Raw genomic sequence first — 19,375 nt, 5'->3', positions numbered from 1 at the left:
GATTGAGGCACTGGTAGGCTTCCAAATTGCTTTAAAATTGTAAATATATCAATAAAACATTGTGTTCAACTGATAGCTATATATATGTGTGTAAATATATAGTGATGTTTCATTTTAATGATGGAAAAATGCAGAGTTTGTGCTTTTTAATCAGAGAATTTGGGGGGTTTTATTGTGTGTGTGTGTTATATATTTATTTATTTTTGTTTGAAATCAGAGAATTTGAAACTTTTAAACACTGAAAACCAGGATCCCTGCTGCTAATACCCTGGAACAACCTGGGTAAAACAGATCTCAGATGACCCTAACTTGAAGTGGCATAACTTTAAAATGTTTAGAGGGTACTTAGCACAAGTTAATACCCTTTAACAAGTGAACACTCCCCTTTTGAGTGCCTTTATGACAGTTTAAAGGTAACCCGTATAACACTACTCTTTGGCTAGGTGCAGACATGACATTTTTTTCTGGTTTAGGTGGTCAGACACCGGTCTATACCCGTGATAAGTTCAGAGCACATAGACTGATTTTAAAATGGCAGATCGTGATCTAAAATAGATCTCGATCAACGCACCGTCAGACTTACTTGATCTAGTTTAGACTAGTGTGTCAAACTTCAGTACCAGTTTTGGTCCTTGATCAAGGTAGGTCGCTGTCTGCCAGTATACCACTTGCCTTTGCGGCTCTTCCACTGCCCCTGCCTTGCAGGGAGCCTCTGCATGGGCTGCAGAAGCCTGTCATGCTGACTGTTGATGGGGAATGGGGGAGAGAGGGGGAACTGGCTCCCTGTGTTTTACTGATTTATTGGTTGAGCTGGATTAACATTAGTTGTGTTGTTTTTAAAAAAATAAATAAAATTCTGCCCCCTTGATGGTCACTGGGAGAGAGATCAAACAGAGAGGGAGAGAGCAGAGGTGTTGGGGTGGAGGGGTGAGAGAGAGAGATGGGGTGAGAGAGGGAGCACAGGAGCGAGGGGGAGAGATAGGGAGAATATGTGAGGGAGAGAGAGAAATTTTTTCAAATCTCTTCCCTCTTTTTTCTTTTGTTTCCTCCCTTGGTTCTTAGCTTCTCTCTAAAGCTCTTTGGCTGTGAAAAGTGCTGGCCACTAGGGCTGTGCGAAGCTTTGGTTGCTGATTAGATTCAGCCCGATTCAGTGGTCAAATCGCCGAATCAGAATCAAATCAGGAGACCCATTAATCTCTCTGAATTGAATTGGAAGCCTCCGATTTGATTCAGAGAGATTCAACAATTTGGCCATAGACATAGACTTTATATGTGGGGTTGTTTTTTATGTACCTCAAGGTTCCAGGCATGGCTTGTGAACACTGAGATGCTGGGGTGGATGGAGCATCCCATGGGAGTGCAGGGGCGTCCCCTGCACACTCGGCGGCAAATTTGGAGGTGGATCAGAAGTACTTCCAGTCCACTTCCAGGTCCACTGTGGAGTGTGTGGGGGATCACCCTGGTCCCTGGCTCAGTGACTGGTGTCTCCTGGATCTGTGGGGGAACCCAGGGTCCCCCCCCGGCTGTCTGCCGAGCCAGGAGGGCATGGGGGGGGTCCCGTGCGCACTCAGTGGCGGACCTGGAAGTACTTCTAGTCTACTTCTGGGTCTGCTGCCAAGGACACAGGGAATCCTCTGTGCTCCCATGGAACGCTCCATCTGCCTCACCATCTCAGCATTCACAAGCTGCACCGTGTACCTCGAGGCATGTAGAAAAGACATATAAAGCAGTGTCTATGCCCGAATCACTGATTCTCTGAATCAGAATCGAATCTTCAGATTCAGCCAAATCGAATCGGGACAGTGATCTGAATCAGCAAATTGAATCACTGTCCCCTGAATTGGGATGAATCCAAATTGAATACTGCCCGCTTCGCACACCCCTACTGGCCACTGCAGGAAGATGGAGATCTCTGTATAACTTGGTTAGAGTGTGGTGCTAATAACCACAAGGTCACCAGTTTAATCCCTGGTTGAACGAGAGATAGTATGGCCAGCCTGTGCTGGGCAATTTAAAATATCTTTTTAATTCTTTTAATTTTTCCTCTCCTACCTCCACTTTAGTGATGATTTTCATCTGTCCTGCTCCTGCAGCACTGGGGAATTGTGCCCTGCTGCCCCCTGTGGCAGCCATTGTCCAGCTCAGCCCAGCCGAGGTGGACTGTTGCCGTACCTGGCCTCTGCACTTTGATGCATCACAGTGCAAGGGGTCGTGTGTGTGTGTGTGTGTGTGTGTTTGTGGAGATGTATGTGAACTTAGGGTGGTAGGTTTGTGTGAGTCGCTGCTTTGGGTATTATTTTCCTCTCTCCTCCCATCTCTCTGGCACAGACCCAGCTGCTCCCCATCTCCCTCCTTGTTTCCCTCCTGGCCAAGGTGGCGCTTCTGTTTTGAAGCAAGAATAAAGCAGGCGCCTCTTTTTCCCATCTCTGTACAGGTGGTGGCTACATTTGCACCATCTTCCCTCCTCCATCAGCAGTCAGCGTGACAGACATGTCTGGCTCCTCTGCTCCCTGTCACTGACTCCAGCACTCTGTGATCCCCAACAGCCCAGGGAGGCTGAGTGTCACGCTGAGAGGTGTGCTCAAGCTCCCCAGTGCAGGCAGTTTCTCCCCGCCATCTCCCTCCCCATCAAATCACAAACTTCTATACTGTTCTTTCCCAACCTAAACTAGGGCGCTTACAGAAACCTGTGTAGGTTTGAGCGATTCTGCCTCCAGCTTTCTGAATGTTTGTACTTGGTCCTTGTTTGGACATCCTTTCACTAGTGGGTGATCCAGAAATGTATGAAGAACAAATCTGTGGATCTAAGAATATGTACTATAGGAATCTGAGGGGGAGAATTTTGTCCCAGTTCTATGCCTTAAGCAAATTAAAATGGTTGTGACAAGTAGTGCCTGCTCTTACACATAAATCATAGCTGCTGCACATTTGACCAGTCCCACTATGATGTGAGTAAATCAAGAAGTTGCCTAGCTGATTTCATAATGGCCAAAATCTCACACAAAAAAATGTACATTATAGAAATAATCCCAAATTTTATGTGATGTAAATAGATAAGAAGCTTTTCTTGACCACCAAGACTAGTAAGTAAACCATAATGTGCAAAATACGTCACTGTGTTTTTATTAGTCTTGCTCTTTCTACAAGATAGGCTTCTGAATTATAATTAAATGAGATACTTGGATCTTTATTTAAACATTTAAATCTATTTTTTTAAAGTAGCCTGTTTTCTTTGTGGAAAACAACGTACCATGGACAATACTCTGGTTCCTGCTGTTAAAAAAGAGTAATTACTTACAGCCAGTGTTCTAATATGCTTGCTTGCTAAATGCATAAATCTAATAATGCTACAATACAATGCTACAATGAGTTTCATGAATTGGAAAAGATAGAATTTAAATGCTTTTGGCACCTGACAAACACTTCCTAAAGAAGGTCTGTAATTTCCTGTACAAGTGCTAGCTATATCCTTTAATGAACACAGCTCAAAAGAGGGGTAAAGGATGTTTCACAATTCAAGTAATTTAGATTTCAGTCTGCCAGGTGTGCCAGTGTGTTTAGTGCATTCTGTTTTTAAATTGTCAAACTTAATTTTGGGGGGGACAGGAGGGGAGTGTTACACAAATTGCCAATTGCTCAAATCACAAGTGAGACCTTATAAAGGGGGATAAGGCAAAATGCCGTGTTTATTGATTACATGATTAGACATAGAGACACACCACTCATATAGACACACAGAGATTATCATGCACAAAACTTACACACAGGTGCACACACAAACACAAAACAACAATTCCATTCAGACATTATAGTCACCAGCAGCAGTTGTTCAATAATAGCACTGGGTGGCCTGCCCAGACCTTACTGAGAGAAGATGCAGATAGCAGGTAGGGTGGTTATTATGAGAGAGAGATCCTGTAGAATACAGCTTGGAGTGTGGGGTGAAACAGACGTGTCTGTCCTCCAACGAAATAGCAGTTGAGAGAGAGACTCACCCAACTTGACATTCTCAAAGTTCTCTTTTATAGGGGTTTGTTTTAGTGCTTTGGGGTTTTCCATACCCAGCTTACTGCTTTTCTGTTTTCAGCTTATCTCAGCCCGAGGTCACATTGGTCATTAAAGTTGGTACCTTAGCTTTGGAGTGTCCTTGCTGCCCATCTGGCAGGATGGGTTCATTCCTTGTCCTCGTTATCTTCTTTGTGTCCTAGCCCTGAAAAGTATTCTTCAACCATTCATTAATTAGTTCACTGACTGGTAACTTACATTTGGCATCTTGTTGCTTACATAAACAATTAAATCTTCTTTTCCCATCTCTGTCATTCTCTCACCATTGACCCTTTTACACACACACTCATACATAAAGGCTATGCAGAGTTCATTCACTTATGTCAAGCAGAAAGATACAAAATGGAGTTTTCAAGTTGCTTACAGGACAAGACTAACATCAGCTACATTAGTTCAGTTCACGCTACAGGAGGAGGGAGTTGCATTGCATTTGGAATGTAAGACAACACTGCAATATCAAAACCAATAAGTCAGCCTGTTACTTAAGGTCACTGGCAGACATTATAGTTATGATATGATTAACTAGTTAATCACATCTTAAGTTGTAATCTGCCTACATGTTTAAGCCATTAATGACCTTATAAAACAGGGAATAAGCCACAAAATTATCCCACAAAATATGCCAGAGCCATTACATAAAATCTGTGTAATAACCTTGTGGCAGGTTCCCATCAGTGGATCAGAGCCTTTCAAGACTGATGCACTCTTGAATTTGGGAGGTCAGTCAGCTGACCGGTGCACCCAGCTGTGAGAGCCATGGGCTCCAATGGGCTCCTGCAGTTAGAAGCACCAGTCAGATAACCGGTGCTCTGAGCCATGGAAACACCGAGCCCCCAGCTTACTACTTGGCAGTGCAGAGGGAGCCTGGGATCATGATCCTGGGCTCCCCCTGCACAAGTAGTAATAGTACACAATTGGGATCTGATCCCCAATCCCACCCTTGTTTCCTACCTTTCATTTTTGGCTTAGCAGGAGGCACGATTGTTGGAATCACAGATCAGGTCCCCTTGTGCCTTTAACTGAATGTCTGCCAGGGGTCTAACTCAGTACCTTTCAAATGTACTGGGTGCTGCTTGTATGCATTTAGAGAAGTCTGTATTTGTAAATGTTAATTTAAGCATTCAAGGCTCGCTCTACATGTATAAGAGCAGTAGATTGTATTGTAAGCTCGCTGCAATTTCTTTGACCTAAGCATCAGCCATGGAAGTTTTTAAGGTAATCTTATCTAGTGTACTCCACAGTTATACAGGTGTAAGCACAAGTCATTGTTCCCATGCAGGACTACGCAATTTCCCACAGATGATAAAATAAGTGGCATGTTTTTTCACCTAAAAGAATTTTATAGATCACTGGCAATGCAGCATTTTCCTGAGAGACAATAAAGCTGAATTTATGATGAAAACCGTTGTAAGTAATTCCAGGAGCACTGCTAGGAGTGTGCACACGTCTGGCCATTTTGGAAATCAACTCTCACATATTGTTTGCTTGTGAAGACTTGGCTCATGGTGCTAGAGAGAATTTGTGTAACATGCACTTCTCCCATAGATGACAGTGCTGTCTCCACAAGAGTGCAACTAGCAAGTTCCCTGCAGGATCTTTCAGAACATAGCCTGCTGTCCCCATGACTTCAGCAGTTCATGCTGCTGTTTGGTGTGGCACTGCTTCTTATTCCTCTTCTGCCACTGCTTAAGGGAAGCTAGTGGGCCCACACTCATAGATTGTCACTGCAGACTAAATTTAGTTCTCCAGAGATGGAAGAGTTGGTGCAGATACATTAAACAATGCACACAACCTGTTTTTGGTACCTAAGCTACACAGCCTCCTCCAAAAGGCAATGACATCTTTAAATCTTTATGAAACTGTTTGGTTTAATTTGTTGTAAAAGCCTCAGGAATGTTTAGACAGCTCATAATATTAATATTAAGAATGAAGCAAGTCCCTTTCTCATGCACCAGCTTTTCCCTCTGGCCTGATGGTGAAATGTCAGTATTCCTATGGGTCCACTCATATATTTCATGCAGCAGAGTTGCCCTCTGACTGAGTTCCATGCAAGCTTTGAAATGGTTCTACCTTGCCTTTGCCCTCAGTCTGATTTAATTAGAAAGAAGTCCACATACAATTCAGGGTAGTTAGTTTCTCAGTACAAGTTGCGGTTTCTCTTTTGGCTAACTCTCCATTTCTCCTGTGATTGAAACTGTGGGATCTTGTAATTCATTTTGTTCTACCATTATTGATTTGGTGGCAACAGTCCAAATGTTGAAAAATATTTTCCAGGTTGTTGTTGCCCTTGGTTTACAAAGGCATTGCATACAATGAAGAGTATGGATCAAGAAATTGAAGTACCAGTAATGTCACCAAGGTTTGAAGGTCCATTTTCAAATGCAGACACAGTTTATTGTTAATTATAAAGATTTCCAAGGGCACCATGCTCTTCCGATGATGTGTGAGGAGTATCCTCCTCTGAGCTCTCTTCCTCATTTGGGAAGGCTTGCCAAGACCATAGACTGTGTGAGTCCTGAAATTAGTCTCTCATGGACGAGAGGTGTAAATGTTTTCAAGGTATATGAAGGAATATACTAGTGAATTTCCTTCCTTATATTTGTAAAAATCAGTTTATAATAGCTTCAGGTTTTCTTGTCGCTACTTGCCATGGTCACTGTCTTGGAGATTTGAGGCAAGGTGTATATCAATAGCAGCCTACAACCTGGGGCATCTTTCCTCAACTAACTTGACCCTTAATAGTATGCTAGCCTAGAAGGGGGTGATTTTACATCTAACAAAGCTTACAGTGGTAAGTGCCATACTTAAATACTAAGGATTTTCAGGATCGGGTCCTGGTGTATATTATGCCACTTCATAACTGTCTTCTGGTTTACATGTTAAAACAGGGTGGTAGAAAATCAGATAGCTCACCTTTGCAGACAAGTATTTTTATCTCTTGCTCTACTTGCATTTGTCTGTGATATCATTTGATGCCGTAGAGAATAGCATTCTGGGAACTATGTACTGGATTACAAGAGAATGAAATGGCATCAACAGGATCCTATTTTCTTTAGTATCTTCAAGTTATTCCAAAATGCATGCTTTGATGACCAGTTTGAATTAGTGTAAAATCACACAATTCTCCATTTTGGCTCTCTGGCTTGTCTTTAATCTGTTGCACAGCTTGTCTTATAGCTAAAAATCAAGTGTGTGCACATGTGTGTAGACATGCAATCTTTTTTTAATGGAGAGTCTCTTTCCTGTGCCTCACCTAGTGCTGATTTGTTATAATAGAATGAATGCCTGTAAATAATAAAGTTGACTGAGAGGCTGAATCAGTGGTTGGTATTTTGTTAATAATAAGCTGAGCTGCCCCCCATCAGGTAGTGTGAAAATGAATTCTGAGTTATTATGAATGCCAAATAACTTCGTAAAGATTAGTAAGTCATTTCATCAAACCTGTTTTGTCATATGTCACTCATTTTGACCTACTATGTGATGAGATACTTGTTTATAAACTAATGCAGGAAAGAATTTCTTACTGTCCATTGTACAGACTTGGCTGACTGGTTACAATGAAGATGTTGCAGGCAAGAATTCTTGCAGGCTTATCCTGTGTTTTCCCTCCAGATGCTTATTGTGTTCATGTCATAAACTAATGAATTCCCTCTATTCTTCTGTACTTTATTTTAATAATTCTTCTAGAGCATGAATAGCACAGATGAGAATTATGCAGGTAAGGTACTAACCTGCTTAGATTTGTGTGGTATACTTCCCAGGTTCTGCTGCCATTACAGTGGTATTCAGTTCTGTGCCAGGCTGAGTTTTAAATCCTGACATTCACTGGATTATATGGATCAGCTCTTTCCTGCCTTTCTGAAGTACTTATCTATTAAACTTTTCACCTCCATCATCTCTGTGTCGGGTCAGAGAGATTCCAGTCTGTTATGAGTTTCTAGGCTGGACCCATTTTAATTCCTTCCACTCTTGATTGTATCCTCTTTCAATCTTGAAATGCTTTCCTAAATTGAGCCCTTTAAAGTAAAATTGGAAATAATATTTTTGAGCAGAGGGTAAAAGGGGAAGCTTACAGATTCTGGGAATAATAATTGTTTTGCTTTGAAAAATTTGTCATATTTTAAAAACAAGTCCCCCTCACTTGGAAAGAGATATTGAAGAAATAAGGTCCTGGATGACCTATTCTAGTGACTCTGTCTGGCATCCTCTTCCTCAGCCATGGCCTTGTACAAATCTGGTCCAGAGTGGACACTGAACAGAGCTTACACACCAAGGGCAAGGCCACATGCAAGCAACATTTATTATTCTCTTAATACAAGTGTTTGCAAGGTTTTGTCCTACTTTAAAACAAGAACTGTGGGAGAAGGTGATAGATACAGAGGGAGGTTGAAAGAAATAAGGACCAAGTGAAAACAGTGTATGTGCTCATGAAGGTGAGTAATTGGGTTTCTTATTAATAGCTATGTGGTGTAGGGATAGTGCGTTTGAAAATGTGGCTGTTTTGTGAAAAAGGAACTTTAAAGAGGAAAGTAGAAGAAACGGTGACTTGTGATGGTAGAGTTAGGAGGAAGGCTTAATGTTCTAGGCCCGATCCTGAAGCTGCACACATTCATAAATTTGTTCACATGATCTCTCCCATTTTAAATCAGTGAGACGATTCAGATGAGTCTCGTATGAGACTCCTTAAATGCATGTTCACTGGGTTAGGTTTCTGCTCAGTCCCACTTCAAGACTCTCAGATTTAGAGAATATACTAGTTTTCAACCTTTACCATACCATTACCCTCTATTACAGCAGAAAACAGGGACTGCTTCCCATCTACCCATAAAGATTGGGGAGAGGAGTTTAGGGGCCTCCTATGTAGGTTAAGCATGTGTACACTAGTATAAAACTGGATTGCTTGTGTTGCTAAGATCATGAGGAGACAAGGAACTTTTAACACAAATATCTTTCTCCATCATGGTATTTAAACATGTCTATTGGTATTAGGCTCTTTAAAACCCATTTTTTATTAAAACACCTTTAAAAATTGGGCCAGTTTGACCCTTAACTCCACATTTAAAATATTCATAGAATCATACAGAATTAGAGTTGGAAGGGACTTTAGAAGGTCATTTAGTCTAACTCCCTGCTCAGACCAGCTTCATCTCCAACTAGATCATCTCAGCCAAGGCTTTGTCCAGCTGGGTCTTAAAAAATTCCAGGGATGGATTGTCTATAACCTTTCTGGATGGCATGTTCCAGTGCTTTACTACCCTCTGGTGAGAAAATTATTCTTAATATCTAACCTAAACTTCCCTTGCTACAATTTGAGAAAATTGCATCTTGTTTTGTCATGTGCCACCACTGAGAACAGTCCAGCTCCATCTTCTTTGCCAACCCCCTTTCAGGTAGCTGGAGGCTTGTATTAAGTCCCGCCCTCAGTCTTCTCTTCTGCAGACTAAATAAGCCCAGTTTCCTCAGTCTCTCCTCAAGTCATGTACCCCAGCCCCCTAACCACTTTCATTCCCCTCCGCTGGACTTTTTCCAACTTCTCTACATTCTTTCTGTAGTGAGGGGCCCACAACTGGACACAGTACTCCAGTTGTCACCTCACCAGTGTGGAATAGAGGGGAAGAATTGCTTCTCTCAATTTGCTGGCAACGCTCCTACTAAAGCAGCCCAGCATGCCATTAGCCTTCTTTGCAACAAGGGCACACTGTTGGCTTATATTCAGGTTACTGTCCACTAACTCCCAGGTCCTTTTCTACAAAACTGCTACTTAGCCAGTAAATCCCTAGCCCTTATTGATTCATGCAATTGTCCCATCCTAAGTGCAGGACTTTGCACTTGTTCTTATTGAATCTCATAAATGGGAGGATTGAACTAAAAGAGACCTTGTCTAGGTCTCTCTGAATCCTAGCTGTACCCTCCAATATACCTACTACTTCCCCCAGCTTGGTGTCATCTGCAAACTTGCTGGGTATGCACCCCATCCCATCTTCCAGGTTGTTGCTGAAGATATTGAACAAAACTGGCCTCAGGACTAACCCCTGGGGTACTCCACTCGTTATGAGGTACCAGCTAGACATTGAGCCATTGATTACTATCCTTTGAGCATGACGATCCAGTCAGTTTTCTGTCCACCTTACAGTACATTCATCCAACCTGTACTTGCTTAGCTTGCTTGTGAGAATGTTGTGGGAGACTGCAGGGTTCAAATTATACTTTGATTCTGGGGGGTGGTCTGCAGCAGTGGCAGCTGGAAGTAAAGTAAGTTTTCTTTGAAGTACAACCTGGTGTCTTGGACCCCTTTCCCCCTCAGACTAGCCTCCCTGGGAATCCTCCCCATCAGTACCCTGTGTGAGTTGACATCTGCTTTTCTGAAGCCCATAGTCCTTACTCTGCTGTTCTCTTTCCTTCCTTTCCTCAGGATTCTCAATCATCCTGTCCCTGTTGCCCAAGTTTCCATCCACTTCTATGTTCCCCCCCCCCCCAATTCTTCCTTATTTGTGAGCAGCAGATCAAGAAGAGCATGGCCATTAGCTGGCTTCTCCAACACTTGCACCAGGAACTTGTCCCCAACACTCTCCAAAACTTCCTGAATTGCTTATGCAGTGCTATATTGTTCTCCCAGCAGATGTCAAGATGTGATCGTGAAATTTCAACTAGCTGTTGGAAGAAAGCCTTATCTACCTTTTCCTACTGGCCTGGTGATCTGTAGCAGACACCCACCGTGACATCACCCTTGTTACTCTCCCTCTGACCCAAACCAGAGACTTTGAATAGGCTTATCTCCGGGTTCATACTGGAGCTCTGAGCAATCATACAGCATTTTTACATAAAGAGCAACTCTTCCTCCCCTTCTGCCCTGCCTGTCCTTCCTGAATAGTTTTTACCCATCCATGACACTGCTCCTGTCATGTGACCTATCCCACCAAGTCTCTGTTGTTCCGATCATGTCATAGTTCTGTGACCATGCAAGGACTTCCAATTCTTTCTGCTTGTTTCCTAGGCTCCATGCATTTGCATACAGACACCTGAGGTAATTAGCCGATTGCCTTACTTTCTCAAGAAGAATGAGAGTGCTTCACCTGTTGACCCCTGCTGCTTGTGCTTCCTTCAGGTCACCCACTTCCCCACTTACCTCAGGGCTTTGGTATCCATCCCCTGGCATGTAGTTTTAAAGCCTTCCTCACCAGGTTAGCGAGCCTGTCCGCAAAGATGCTCTTCCATCTCTTCATCAGGTGGATCCCATCTCTTCCTAGCAGCCCTTCTCCTTGAAACAACATCCCATAGTCGAGGAAGTGAAAGTCCTGCTGGCAACACCATCTGTGCAGCCACGCATTGATCTGTAGGATGTGTCTGCTCCTGCTTGGGCCCTTCTCCATGATCAGAAGGACTGAGGAGAACATCACCTATGCCCCCATTCCCTTCACCCTTACACCCAGAACCCTGTAGTCACTTTTGATCTGCTCAGGGTCACCCCTAGTAATATCATTGGGGCCTATATGGATGAGCAGAATGAGGTAGTATTTAGAGGGCCAGGTGAGTCTCGGTAATATCTCCATGACTTCTCAGTTTCAGGCTCCAGGCAAGCACCAAACCTCCTGAGACAACAATCAGGCTGGAAGATGGATGACTCCATCCCTCCGCAGAATGGAGTGTGCAAATACCAGCACCTGTTACTTTCCCTTGGTGGCAGTGATCTTGATTCTTCCAGCCATGGGAATACCAGGCCTGGCATCTTCTACCAATGGAGTGTGCTTCTCCTCTGCTGCTAGGGCTCCATATCTGTTCTTTAGGCAAACCGCTGCAGGTGGAAATAGACTTCTGCTTTCTACTAGAGGTCAGAAGCTTCTAACTTCCAGCTTCCTGGGAGTCCATGTCCTCGTTCTTCTCTAGCACTGCCTCTGACAGTCCTTCCTCTGCAGTCCTAAAGGCCTCCTTCAGTACTGAATCATTGAAGTCTTCATGGCGGGAGATGCTTCAGAGCCTCGCTTGACGACTCCTGTATTTCTCTTGTCTGCTCCCTGGGAGACACCACCAGGAGGCATCACTCACATCACAGGCACCCTCCCCCCACCCCACCTGGCCATGACTGGAAGGAATCTGCAAGCTGCAGTCCCCACAGCACCAAACCCAGACCTGGGTTGAAGTCTTGACTGTGAGCGGTCCTGCCTGGTTAGACACCTCACAGGTGCAGGCAAAGGAAGAGCTGACACTGGGAGTGGCTCTGGCATCGTGACATCCTCCAGTCATTATTCTTTCATAGTCCATCTTTTCTGTGGCAGGGACCGCTGGGACCCTGTATTTTTTCCCGGATCATTGCAAGATGTTAAAATATGATATGTAAGAATCAGTATTGCAGTATATCTCTTAAGGAAGTGTTTTTTTCTGTATCTCAATTCATCAAAGTACATTTGCTGAATAGCCTCCTAATTGATTACTGTGGTTGCTGTATTTTTTTAATGCAATTTATGCATGTTCATATTCATATAATCAAATATTCAAGGAAATTTTGACCTTTTTTCTTTTTTTTCAGAAGGCAAGGTATTTCTGTATCACATTAGACTGAAACTATTTTAAGTTGAGGGAAACGATAGGTATATATCCTTAATGCATTTATCAAATTGCAGGTATGCAACATAATGATAGAGGAATGGTAGTAATCTCTGTTTTGTCGATTATGGGCTCAGCTAAGATTGCTTTTGTTTGTGGAGAAATGCGGGCAGTGTAACTCCACTTTGTCATTAAAAAAATAGGCGCAAATAGTTTCTCACTGGGTTTCTCTTGACTTTTCCAATCAGCTTACAGAGAGCAGTAATAATAGGGAAAACTGAAGTTGCTGGAAAGTGCTAGTCATTATTTTTTGTGTTGCGTGTGTTGAGCTTTCTGGTCATTTTATTATAAAAGTGAATGTGGGAATGATGAATGTCGAATGAGCTGAGTTAATCTGGGGAGGCTGTCACTAAGTGTTCTTGTATAAAACTAGAGACGAGTATTTTGTTTGATAGCAAACACTCCTGGTCTGTGAGCTCATTCATAAAAGGGATTGTCTTTGTTCAAAGTGCTTGTATAGTTCAGAGCACAAAGGAGCTCTAAAACCTGACTGATACCAGGCATCCCTGTAGTATAAATGACAATATTTAATGGATTATTTTTCTGGTATTTTCTGACATTTTGTGATTTTTTTATTTTTTTATTTTTTTTTTAATATCATAACTATATGGTAATATCACTTGTCTTTGATTTTTAATACTGCTTTTGTTATCCTATCATTACTTGCAGACATTTATTCTTGTGACTCTTTAGTGCCTTACAGATATATGTACTTGGAACCTTTCTCATTTGTCTTTGGGTACTTTGTACCAGAGAAGCATATGAAACCTTTAAGTAATCACTTCTCTTGTTCTCAAGGATTAAAACATTGTTTAATGGCCATGAGGTTTCCAGGCAAACAAACAAACAGAATCAACATTCCCATTAAAATCCCGAAGTTCTGAACATTAATATACCTTAAAGAGGGAGGTATTTATTATTCAGCAATTTGGAATCAGTCTTTTATGCTTTTGAGTTTATTTTAATTTTATCATGTTTCCTTTCTAATGTCATATACTAATTTAAATATTAGAACTTGTACATAAACATACAGTCATGCAAGAATGACTAAGGACGATAAAATTGGAAAAGCTATGCTAAGTGCAGCACTGCAATCAATAGGACTGCAATGGTAATAACACCAATATGTCTAGTTAAAGAGATGTAAATTGCTCTTAATCTGAAAAAGGTTAGAACTACAATGGAACACAGAAATGAGTAAGCTGTAGTGCAGAAGCCAGCTAAGATGTCCATGCCTATTCAGAATATGTCTTGTTTCACATACAAAAATAAAAATAAAAAACAATCTCAGGGCACCATCCAGGAATTGCTTTGAAGTGAACAAAAACTCCAGAAAACAGATGAGAGCTCAGATATGGCAGAAAAGCCCTATTACCTAACAAAGTATTAGAGAAACCCGGTAGCGGGATTTTTTTTAAATAAAAAGTGAAAACTAAGTGCCTGATTCTGTAACTCTAATTCATTATTTTAATCTGACGTCTATCAGTAAATTTCTGTCAGGTCATGCCTCTATTGGTCAGCTAAATGGTACCAGGTAAACTAGTACAGCCTGTTCTATGGTCAGGTTGTCAGTGACTAAACCAGTGCCCCACTTGTGCTAACCAAGGTGAGGATGGTATGTGGACACCCAGAAGGCCTAAAAACAAGACCTGTCAAAGGGCAGATAAGCTCTCTGCGAACTAATGGTCATCCATAATGATTCACCAGGGTGCCCCAAGGGATGACAAGGTTGAACAGTCACAAACTCCTCTGTGACCGTTTCAGGCTGGACATAAGGAAGAACTTCACTGTCTGAGCCCCCAGGGTTTGGAATAGACTGCTGCTGGAGGTGGTTCAAGCACCTACTTTGAACACCTTCAAGAGAAATTTGGATGTTTATGTTGCTGGGATCCTATGATACCTGCTGACTTTCTGCCCCTGGGGCAGGGAGCTGGACTCGATGATCTTCCTAGGTCCCTTCAAGCCCTAGTGATTATGAATTTTTACCTGGAGAGGAGATGGGTGTCACCAGGTCATTTTGCCTGAAGAATCACCAGTGATGCAACAGCATCTAAGGTGCCCCAGCAGTCACAGTGGCCTCAGGACTGACTTGACTTGACATCAGTAAATACTACATTTTGGATGTAGGTGTGAAATAGGCTCCCATTGCATTAACCAGGGTAGAAAAGATCTGATGCATCTTGGACATTAACTATTCTTTACCAGTAAAAGTCACTGCTCTTTTAAGATACCATTCTTTGTACAGCCTGGTATTTATTAGGTATTATAGAAAATACTCTTTTACACTTGGCTCATAACAAAGTAGATTCTTGTATAAAAATGAAGGATCTCAAGAAAAATACTCAGTGGACAAATCCAAGAACACTCATATGTTATCAATTCATCTCTAACCTAATATCTTCTTGCACCTACTCAAGGTAATTCAGCTCCTTCAGCATTTTTGAAGGATGTTTTTAAGACCTGGTTAGACAAAGCCTTGCATGGGATGATATAGTTGGGGATGGTCCTACTTTGAGTAGGGGGTTGGACTTGATGACCTCCTTAGGTCCTTTCCAACCCTAATTTTCTCTGATTCTAACATGCTAATGCACGTGATGTTCAGAGATTCCTGAGATATCTAGCTCTGGAGGGAGGTGAAGTAAGGATACAGCATTTGTCTTACCTCTGAATTTCTTTGGTTTTTGTCATCTGCTAGGTCTGCAAAGCCTTTCTAACATTTCCTGCAGTTAATTTCTTCGTGGCACCTTTCAAAATAAGGAAACCAAACCAAACTCCCTCCTTCCTCCCCGTTTGGTCCTGTTTGAAAACAGATTTTGAAAATTTCCCCTGTATATTCCACCTGTAAATTTTGGGTGTACAGACTCACATGTTCCAGGATGTGAAATGACTTATTTCTGTGAACAAATCTTTGTGTGTCCATATGCAAAGGCATAGTGCAGGGCCTATGCGTTATTTATATCCCACTAGGTGAAATTCTGTTCCAGTGAAGTTAACGGAACTCTTGCAATACGGCCTTGATTTAATCCATAATATTTAAGTAAGTGGGTGTCTACCCACAAAATAGTTTGAGGAGATTGACAGGTAAGGTTTCAGAGAAGCCTTAAAATGTAGCTTTTATGTTTGCAAGTAGAGTTGATGTATTGTGTGCCAAATTCTAGCTCACTATAAAATTACATGGCCAAATTAGAAATATCATTTCATTAAATTTACTATGAAGTGTCAGCTACTGTAGTTCTTTATCTGTGCCCTTTTATGTATAGGCCTATCATGCAAACATTTCTGCCCAAACATAAATGTTTCAGCAACTTGAGAGTATTTGAAAAACTGGAAACAGATAGCAATAATAACTATTGCAGCCTTTTTTATCAAAGACAGTTGTCGTGATCACTAGAGTATTTGGCAAGAATGGCAGTTGTCTTCTTAATGGCTACCAGATGAGTTGTTTGTGTCCTACTGAAATAGCTGAGTGAATTATTTTTATTCAAGGATTTCAACTTTTGAAAAACATGAATTCTTAACTCTATAAACTCTTATGTAAGAAAACTATTTTTGTCTGTTTTTATGGCACCATCAGAAGATCATAAAACAAGTTTATATTTGCAAACACAGAGCTTTGAGAGAAGGGCCATAGGTATTTCAAAAGAATATAGATGAAGTTGGAATGCTGAATAAATAGGGGTTTTTTTTCCAATCAGTAAGGTTTCTTTGAGGTTTTAAGTTTGATTGTTGCACTGCAAGATGGCGGAGGCACAGATGGGAGAAACAGCAGAAAAATGCTGAGATGTTGAGCTCAGTGATATGAGGACATTATATCACAGAACAGATAACCTGTTTCCTTTTATTTGTGAGCTTTCAACCATGAATGTAGAAGTACCACTCTACGATTATCGATTAGCTTACCCCACTGTTTGCTATTAGACCATGTTCCAGTTAAATCTACTGCCAAATAAAGGACATCAAAATAGATGCCATGGAAAACATGGCTTGCATATTGCTTGCTTACTGAGGTAGAATATTGTATTTACTTTGCGAGGCTTCTAATATTTCAAGAATTACAAGATAAGTGATTTTAAATCTCTGGCTTGACAACATTATCTTATAAGGGCTATTTATGGTATCTGCATGAGTAAACTGATAGCAGACTAGTTGCTTATTGTGGTCCTCCAAATTCATTTCCCTAATAGCTTATTGGAAACGTCTTTGTGGACAGTGCTTTTTGTATGGTTTCCCATCACTCCTGATACAACTGGCTTTCAAATAATTAAAGCCACTCCATTCTAACTGAAGGTTCAGTTCACCACAATAGTATTTTACTTCAACAACAAACGAACAACAACTTGAACAAAATGCACTCTTAATTTTATAGGATGAGCATACACATAACTAAGAAACAAGGGCTAGGTTAGACTCTGCATTGACCTCGTGGTCCAATACATACATTTTTTTGTCGAGGTGTAAAGAATCTTTATGCCTTTGAGCTGTAAAGGTGGAGGAACCTTATCCGGAGCAGTTTGAAGAAGGGATGCTGACTCCAGACTTGCATGGAAGTGACCAAGGAAGGAGATTATGGCCAAGATGCTCTGGAGAATATTGGGCAGGGAGGTTGAGGATAGAAGTAAGAGGTGTAGTACAGGAAAAAGGCTGTCTGGAGAGATTGTTCTAGAGGGTTGAGAGGCCAGGTTAGAGAAGGGAGGCTCTTTGGGGCAGACTGAAAGAAAGTGAGGGAGGTCAGCTTAGATAAAGCAAGGGAGAAGCCATTAGATAGGGATGTAGGAATCCATGTTAGTTAGAGCAGTATGAGAAGAGAAGAGGAGGGCTCACAGAAAGGGAGAAATTCCAGCATCCATAGATTACGCCTCCAGCCCCCCACAGGTTGCAATCTCTGTGTACCAGCTAATGCATTGCGGTTATTTCATCATCTAGTGTGTTTTAAAGTTCAACATAGTCCTCCTCTTGCAGTTTTCCAGCTTTGGCTATAGCTGGTATTTCCTAATCCTTAGGAAAATAATTTGAAATAATGCTGTTGTTTTCAGACAAGCATGTCATTTGTTTTACCGGTCTGTAGTTGATTAATTTGCAAATGATATTCCCAATAAAGTGCTTAGAAGTAGATAATTACAACTATATTAACAGTTACTGGGGAAGCAGATGGTATTCTGAGGAGCTGCCATGTAGAATTAGTGCTGATGCTCTACTGTAATGTACCATATACCCCAGCAACCCACAAACAACAAACTAAAATCCTGCTGATATTCCAGATTGTAAGTAAATTGTGCTATTGCTTCGCATTCAGTTCTTATCTGAATTTTTATGTGCGTTTTCTAGATAGCTACAGTGCTCAGTGAGCTGATACTTTTTATGTTCAGTCACATAACTCCAAGTCTGTATTTTTGTATTATCTTAGTATTAAACCTACTAAAGACAAGTTTTTAAGCTGTCTATCAGTGTTTTCCCCACATCCTACCAGATATTCTAAAACATAGATTACTTCTGTACAAACATGGACTTTTAATTTGCCAAATTACTCAAACCAAAATTCCGTGCAAGATAATAAGTTAAAAATGCTCTGAAGCAAAACAGCCCTATTTCACACTCTCTCTCTCTCTCTCATGCACATACACTTTCCCTCTCTCTCTTCCTCGTTTAGTTAACATCCATATTTTATTGTGCTGTCTGATAAAATAGGATCCTTTTTATGTTTCTAGCTATCAAGTAAAAGGCCATAATGTCACTGCTGTTCTGCTTGTGCATCTAACCATCAATAGTTTTTGTTTTAAGCAGGCTGGAGTTATGTAAGCAATAACACACAACAGGGCACGAGGTTGTAGTGAAGTTTATATTTGTGCCAAGGGTTGACAAGTGCCTTTAGCCCCTCCAAAGACAGCTCGCTATAGCCAACTGGCCTGAGGGTGTGCTGAATACATTTCTTTGTTTTACATTTTTAAATAAAAACAAAGTATGGCGATTTAAAAAAATAAAAATAAAAATCAGAAACACAAGGAGAGTTTAAAAACAAAGAACTACATTTTCAAGTCTCCTGCCCTTCCCTCCCCCCAATGATTGGAAGCCTGCTGGGCTAACTGGAAGAAATCCTTGGGAATTAGGAGCCATTGTCACCTCCCCACCTTCAGCTCTGAGAACAAGATGCGTTGCCTTGACTACATCTTCTGTAACATACAGCAGTGTGTTGGTAGTGTGTGTGTGTATGTATTGTATGCGCTACAATAAGCATTCTCTGTGTTGGGGGAAGGGTCATAGAAGAAATGTATGACAGAAACAGGAAGTCATACTGTTTAAGGACCTATAAAAAGTGTGCTGGATGGTGTATTAAAACTGGTTGAAGTTGATGGATGTAATAGCTACCCTGCATTAAAGGTAAATGCCAGAAGCAGGAAGCAATTTTTGGAGGGAGCTGATACCACTCTAGAGGTCTGAGTCTTGTTTTGGTAGGACTGTGCTTGCATGCTAATGTGTGTAGACCCAGCAGGTGGAGGAGGCAGCAGGAAGCCAAGAACAGGCAGAGAAGCACTTGTTGCATGACAGAGAAAGGTAAGAGGAGAGCTTTTTGAGTAGAGCACAGACTTGAAAAGGGGGCTTAGAATATTACACGAAGAAATTATCTCGTTTGTTCTTGTAAATAGGATATCATCAAAGCAATACCCAACTCTTTCTGCAAGTTCTCTTCCTATGGAACCCCCCCCCCCCCCCC

The sequence above is a fragment of the Gavialis gangeticus genome, unplaced genomic scaffold, assembly GCF_001723915.1.
Source record: "Gavialis gangeticus isolate Ggan-Ray unplaced genomic scaffold, GavGan_comp1, whole genome shotgun sequence".
NCBI classification, from domain to species: Eukaryota; Metazoa; Chordata; order Crocodylia; family Gavialidae; genus Gavialis; species Gavialis gangeticus.
The sequence above is the reverse complement of the archived record's forward strand: the minus strand, read 5'-3'. Positions refer to the sequence as shown.